Genomic DNA, 8170 nt, shown 5'->3' on the forward strand with positions numbered 1-8170 from the left:
GAGAGAGAGAGAGAGAGAGAGAGAAGGCTAGAGGAAATTGGAGAAGATTGCCAGCGGAAAAAAAAAGGCTAAGAGAGAGAGAGAGAGAGAGAGAGAGAGAGAGAGAGAGAGAGGAGAAAGGTAGGAGAGAGGGAAAGTGATAGAGTGGGAGTCAAGAGCAAGAGGGGGCCCCTGAAGCTATACGATAAAAAGGTTCAAAGCTATGGGACAACCTTTGTTGCAACCTCGAAAGGTTGTTCACATCAATGACTAGGGCATGGCTGAAGTAAGACAGTCCCTTCATCATAATCTATTATCAGATCCAAAGGAAGTCCTTCAATTTTGAGGGAAACTTTATGCATTTTTCTATTGCCTCTCAAGCATCAACCACTGCTGCATCAATTTTGTGGTAAGTAGATTTGGACTGGGGGCAACTTTGGCTGCAACCTCATATATTATTATGGCCAAGAAAATTTTCTTCAATATTTTCAACGTTTGAGACAATGTCATTGACAGCTATTTTTCATACTGCTCCCAATAAATGTAAGGATGCTTAAGTAAATTTCAAGCTTTATACAGTCCCCAGCTAGATTTCTACTTATTAGGCAATGTCTTAATCTCAACCTCGAAAAGACTATGATGATCTAAAGACAGATCAATCTTCACTTTTGATGCGAGATACATATGGCATTTGCCTCCTCCCAATCAAGGTACAAATGATCCTAGGGGATTCGATTTGACCTCTTATATACAGGCTTAACATCATTGAGAAACATTCTGACAAACAAGCTCGGATAGGGCAAACATCGTGAGTGGATTCTCTCGGCCTCTTCCACACAAGTTAACATCATTGAGCAACGCTCTGACAAATAACCTTGGATAAGTAAAATATCCATTGTGGATTTTCTCAATATTTTGAATGTAAATTAACAACATCGAGTAACTCTATAATAAACTACTCCAACAAGGTGCACCCATGAGGTAGCCTCAAAGGAAAGCTAATAGTGAATAAGATCCTCACTAGAAAAACCCCACGAGGGTGAGTGACAAACAGAGTCTCCACTCACAACCCCATGAAGACATGCCCTTGATGTAGCCTTGAAGAGAAACTAGTAATAGACAAAGTTCTCACTAGAAAGGCTCCATGAGAGCAAGTTGTTGATAGGGCCACCACCTATTCAAATACCTTAGAAGGTAAAAGCCTCAGAAGGTTCAGGATTATTCAAAAGCTTTTAAAAGTAAAGGCCTCAGAAGGAACAGATGTATGTAAAAAATCTTAGAACGCTAAAACCTCAAAAGATAGATGTAAACCTAAAATCTCAGAAGACAAAAACCTCATAAGACATAAAATTATCCCAAAATCTCTAAAGGCATACACCTCAAAAAGCCTAGGTACATTAAAAACTTTAGAAGGCTAAAAGGCTCAAAAAGTACATATACACCAAAAATATTAGAAGGCTAAAAGCCAAAAAATGTACATATATATTAAAATTATCTTAAGGCATATACCTCAAAAGGCACATGTACATAAAAAAAAAATTCTTGGAAGGTTATAGGCCTCAAAAGGTACATGTACACCAAAAATCTTAGAAGGCTAAAAGCCTCAAAAGATATAGGTACATCAACAATCTTAGAAGACTAAAAGCCTCAAAAGGTACATATACACAAAAAATCTTTGAAAGCTAACAATCTCAAAAGGTACAGGTACAATAAAAAATTTAGAAGGTTAAAAGTTTCAACGTACATGTACATAAAAATCTCAGAAGGCCTAAAGCCTCAAAAGATATATACATTTCTTTTATACTCTAAAAATTTTATAAGGATAAAAGCTGTTGAAGGAATAAATTCTTTTATTCTAATTGCCTTAACTAAGAAGTAATATATTAAAATATATCTCAAAAATTCATAAAAGATTTATTTTATTCTGGGGAAAGTTTACAAAATCAATGTTATTTTAACAAAAAAATGATATTCATTATTTCAATCAAACATTAATCTCATATAAAAATCCTTAAAGAGAGATAATCGGGTAAATAAAAATACTTCATAATAAAAATAATACATTATCTCAATATTTCCACTAAAAAAACCTTTCTCAGCTCACTTTAAATACTATTATCATTTGAATTTGGAGGATAATCCTCGAATGTCTGGTTGGGAGTTAGCCCGTCAACTACAACCTCAATCTTACGTTGTACCAGCCGATCTCCTTTCAAGAAGTCACAGACAAAGACTTCATCAAGACTGAAGTATCAAGTAGCTTATCATGAACCACTTGGATGTGATTTTGGTCTTCTTGACAATAAGATGAAAACTTCATGAATTCTTCTATAGTCGTCAATGATATGATCTCCATACGAGCTTCAGTATTTAATATGGCTATTTCTCTCTCCAAAAGATGATCTCGTAAGTTTAAAGGGCACTTTTCTCCCCTGCAAGTATCTTCAAAGCTTCCTTTTTCTAATTTAAGTTTGTACGAGTCTTAATCAACTTATGACGAATAAGATTAGACTTATATCACAATTGATGATTTTTAAAATTCTACATCAAATTCAAGCATACAATCTTATTCATCTAAAAAAGAGCTGAAATTAAAATTGCGTGAAGTGCTTTCATCAACGTCATCTCACACACTATAATAAATCTCAGTGAAGGAACACGTGCCTGGTTAGACCTTTTTGGGGTAATGAATAACACATCATAAAACTTCTTGCGAATCACTACCAGATCATTGAGAAAAAAAATTCTTATAGAATATGATCCAAGAATCTCCGGTGACTCTATACATCATGTCATCAGCCATTGCTACCTTATAAGATCCTCTTGAACCATCATTTTGTACATGAGGTAGTTGATCTTCTTTTTCATGGGTAGCTTTAGGGGATAATGATCACTCATTGAGATTATTAAATTACTTAGAGCAACTTCTATACAAAGAGGGGCATTAGAGCTTGATAGTGAATACCACATATCCAAGAGAGTGAAATGCCTATAATGTAAGCAAAAATATAAAAGACAACAACAACAACATCAAGCCTTTATCCCACTACGTGGGGTCGGCTACATGAATCCTTTTTCTCCATTGTGTCCTATTAAAAGTTAAATTCTCATTTAAATCTAATAAAGAAATGTCATTCCTAATATTTTCTAACCAAGTCTTTTTAGGTCTACCCCTACCTTTCTTAACATAAGTCAAAACTAATACCTTTACTCTCCTAACCGGGTCATCGGAAGGCCGTCGTTTTATGTGACCAAACCATCTAAGGCAACTTTCTCTAATCTTATCTTCTACTGGACAAATTAAATGACATACATTGTACTATATGTTATGGCCACTTTTTATTTAAATGGAGGAAAAAAAGGTTTTTCTTCACTACAATCATTTAAATCCTTCTTTGTTCTTCTATAAGTTTCTACTATTTGCAATGGCTAGTGGAAAGAGCTCAATGGCTCTCATATGAAGTTCTTCCCCATGTCTCGTTGATCCTCGCTTCCCTGAAGTGGCTAATGAAGAAGCCTATCATCATTATAAGTCTATCGGGATCACCCCTTCCAAAATCATAAATCAGGAAGTCATGAACTTCTAGGTACCCAATCTCTTTTTGTCGCACTACCCTTCAATTCATTCTTACTCATGCCTTCCCATTACTCCTTTCTTTTCAATAACTCTCCATAGCACTTCTCTTGGAACTTTATCATAAGCTTTTTCTAAATCAATAAATATCTTATGTAGATCATCCTTATTTTATCTATATTTCTCCATTAAACCTCTTAATAAATGTATGGCTTCCATAGTCGACCTACCCGGCATGAATCCAAATTGATTTTGAGAAACATTAGTATCACGCCGCAACCTATGCTCCATAACTCGCTCCCATAGTTTTAAAGTATGACACATTAACTTAATACCTCTATAATTCGTACAATCTTGTGCATCACCTTTATCCTTAAAAATATGAATTAACACGCTCTACACAAAGTCATGCACTTGAGCCTAATAGGGGGTAACACCTATCCAAAATAGTGTAATGCCTCTAACATAAGTATAAAAAAAAGGAGAAGAAATATAATGGCTACTTTTTTATATAAAGAGGGACACTGTAGCTTGATAAGGGATACCACCAATCCAAGACAGTGGAATGTCTCTAATATAAAAAGAACTATGAAAGAAAAGGAAGAGGGTCGTTAGAGCTTGATAGGAGATATCTCCTATCTAAGATAGTGGAATATCTTTAATATAAGAAGAAGTAGAGAATAGAAGGAGAAGAAGGATAAGAGAAAATTAAAGAGAGGTGGTGCAAATTCTCTCTCCCATGAAAGGGTATTTATACTTATAGGAGGAGAAGATTTCATAACTTTAAATGAGAGTTACGAAGCATTAAGGAAGAAAGTTACATGAATTTATGGAAGAGAGTTATATGAATTTATGAAGAAGAGTCACCTGGCATTAAAAGAAAAAAAAAACCATCAACAACAACATCAAGCCTTTACTCACTACGTGGGGTCGGTTACATAAATCCTTTTTCTGCATTGTGTCTTGTTAAGAGTCAAATTCTCATTTAAATCTAAAAAAGAAAGGTCATTTCTATTAATTTCTAACCAAGTCTTTTTAGGTCTATCTCTACCTTTCTTAACATAAGCCAAATCTAATACATCTACTTTCCTAATTGAATCATCGGAAGGACACCATTTTATGTGATCAAACTATCTAAGACAACTCTCTCTAATCTTATCTTCCACTAGAGCTACTCCAACCTCAATGTATATGCTCATTTCGTATCCTGTCTCTAAGAGTAAAGTCACTCATCCACCTGAGCATCCTCATTTCTGCAACACTTAACTTAATATTATGCTTCTCTTTTAATGGCCAACATTCTGCACCATAAAGCATTACAGATCTCACCACCATCTTATAGAATTTTCTCTTAAGTTTGAGAGGAACTTTTCTGTCACACAACAAGCTTGATGCATTCCTCCACTTCAACCATCCAACTTGAATTTTGTTAATAATATCCCGATCTATTTTATCATCAATCTGAACAATAGACCCAATATATCTAAAACTTGTACTCTAATTAATTACTGATCGCCCAAAATCACAAATCACCCACCAGATCTATTCTACTAAAATTATACTCCATGTATTTGATTTTAGACCCACTCAAATTAAAACCTTTACACTCTAAAGTTGACCTCCATAGTTTACCTTCAACTCTCTCTCTAGTCTTATCAACAAGAAGAATATTATCAACAAAAAGCATACACCAGGGTACAACCTCTTGCAAATGTCTAGTGAGAACATCCATGCCTAAAGCAAAAAAGATATGGCTTAAGACCGATCCTTGATGTAATCCAACAGAAATAAAAAAATACTTGGTCAAACCACCTTGTGTTTGAACAAAAGTAACAACACATGCATACATATCCCTAATGAATTGAATATAAGCATTATTAACTCCTTTCTTTTCTAGAACTTTCCATAGCACTTCTCTTGGAACTTTATCATATGTTTTTCTAAATCAATAAATATCATATGAAGATTCTCCTTATTCTCTCTATGCTTTTCAATCAAACCTTTCAATAAATGTATAGCTCCATAGTAGACCTACCAGGCATGAATCCAGATTGATTTTGAGAAACATTAGTATCACGTCATAACCTATACTCCATAACTCTATCAAAAGTTTTAAAGTATGACATATTAACTTAATTTCTCTATAATTCGCACAATCTTGTGTATCACCTTTATTCTTAAAAATAGGAATCAATACATTCATTCTCCACTCATCTGACATCTTTTTAGTCTACAAAATACTATTAAAAAGTTTAGTAAGCCAAGAAATTCTTTCATATCTTAAGCATTTTCACACCTTTATTGGAATATAATCATGTCCAACAGTTTTTCCACACTTTATTTCCTTTAAAGCCTCTCCACACTTCGGTTTTCCTAATATGCCGATAAAAACAAAAATATTTATTTTCATTTAGGATATTAAGGTCACTAAATTCAATCGTATTCTCATAATCTCCATTAAAAAGTTTAGCAAAATATCTCATCCACCTTTCTTGAATATCTTCTTTAAATATATTTTTTTTAATTTTCGTCCTTAATGCACTTCACTTGCATTAAATCCTTACTACTCAAATTTTCTTTGTTTTGCTAACTTATACATATATCTTTCATCCTTCTTAGTATTTAATTTATTATATAAATCATTAAAAGCTAAAATCTTTTTTTTACTTTTAAAAAATCAAAATCAAAATCAAAATCCTTCAAAAAAATTAAATTAAATTAAGAATGGAGGGGGCACCAAACGACGCCCCCATTAAGGCGCCAATCGACACTAGTTTCATGTGCCAAAGCCACACGGGTGCATGGGCAACAAAGGCGGGCGGCCTGGGTAGCACAGTAAAATAGGACAGAGCGGAATATTGAGGCATCGTAGGCAAGTACCAAGACATGCTAGTGGCCCCGGTGGCGAATGGCAAACTAGTCGGCCGGTCCAATGAGCCTAATTTAGTTTTTGCCTAATTTCAAGCCCAAATGAGCCTATTTCAACATTATTTTGACCCCGAAATAGTTTTTCAACATTCTAAACTCAATTTTAGCACTTTCATACCCCAACAGAACCTCTACAGTCCTTTTTAAACAAATTAAAATATTTTAAAGTGGAATTCTTCATCATTATTTTATCAGATCGACGCATCAACTTCTTTGGAAGCTTAAATTATAGGCAAGGATGTTTTACTTGGTTCACAAACCTGAGGGGAGGTCCATATTAACATCAAAGGATCGGTCATGCCTCATAATTATCCAAAAACTATAATTTTATTTCATAACATTTTGGAAAGATCAGTCACATATTTTCGGACTCCGCGAACTTCGACGTACAAAGATAGTGGGGCAAATGATACATCACCAAAAATCACATTGATCATGCATGAATCTCAAAGCATATTTGAATTGAAAACTTTCAATATTAAATTTGAGACCATCTGAACTTTGATCTTAGCAAACTTATGGTCAAACCAAACGTCTCGACAGAATAAATCCAATGACACCAAATTTAGTTCAATCCAAATCCAAATAGGCTCCAACCAAATGACCGAAGCATATTTGGAAGCTTCAAAGCATTTATTGGGTAACAAAATCATTTCCAAATATGGCATGCTTATAGTCGAATCGAGCAGCTCGACGAGATGAATCCAACGTTCCTAGGATCACTTAATTCTAACATCATTAAGGCACTAAATACTTAATGAAAACTCTATGATCGAAGGAGTCTATATGGACCGACTGATGGAGCACTCTTGATTTACCCTAAATTTTCTATAGATTTACAAAACATACCACACCGAAAAATCAATAAATAATTTCTCGTTCTTCACATAAGGGAGAGAGGAAAGAAGAAACAAAGGGAGAACTCTAACACTTTTCAGCTATCGCAAGCGGCGACAACCACTAACTAGTGCCACAGACAACCACCATCATCACTGAGGATCAGCATCAGAAATATCTACCATCTTCAGAGTATTAACAAGATTTAACTCTATTGTTGGGTATAAAAGTCCATCTGTTGACATTTATAATCCTTATTGGGAAAATCAAACCAGTAGTTGGACATTAATTGCCATAATTAATTTATAAAAAAAAATGTCATACTTAATTTATGTACTTTCCTTCTTCTCCAACAATAAAGAATGAAGACCATTGTATCACTAACTATCTAGTGGTTTTTGCAGTTGGGCTAGGCCCCATAATTTTTTTTCTTTTTCGGATTTTCCACATAAAATTTTAGTCCTATTACTTTTATTTGTTCTTGCTAAATCCTTGTATACTGCTAAAATGTGAAACACATTCTACTGACTCAAATTTTCTAGCACGCAACAATATTAAAATGGTAATTTAAATGACAAATTTAGAATTAAGAATTCTATTTAAATTAAATATAATAATAGTTGAATTGAGAAGTCTAATTAAACATTAAAATAATTAGTGATAAATTATATATTTAAAAATAAAATTTAGTTATGTGTAATCTATGTTGCACCGATACGGATACGACACGATACGGATACGGGACACGTCAATTCTTAAAAATACAGGATACGGGTACGGCACGGACACGGCATTATAATTTATAATCATACATAAAAATTATGAAAGCAATCAAAACATAATATTTGAAAT

The 8170-nt window shown here is 33.9% G+C and overlaps 1 protein-coding gene across 1 annotated transcript in view; it reads right to left on the bottom strand.

Moving 5' to 3' along the window:
* The window catches only part of LOC110114669 (leucine aminopeptidase 2, chloroplastic), a gene marked incomplete at its 5' end in the record, with an annotated part of 26652 nt that overhangs the window by 3116 nt on the left and 15366 nt on the right, over nucleotides 1-8170 (bottom strand).

The sequence above is a fragment of the Dendrobium catenatum genome, unplaced genomic scaffold (assembly GCF_001605985.2).
Source record: "Dendrobium catenatum unplaced genomic scaffold, ASM160598v2 fragScaff_scaffold_716, whole genome shotgun sequence".
NCBI lineage: Eukaryota > Viridiplantae > Streptophyta > Magnoliopsida > Asparagales > Orchidaceae > Dendrobium > Dendrobium catenatum.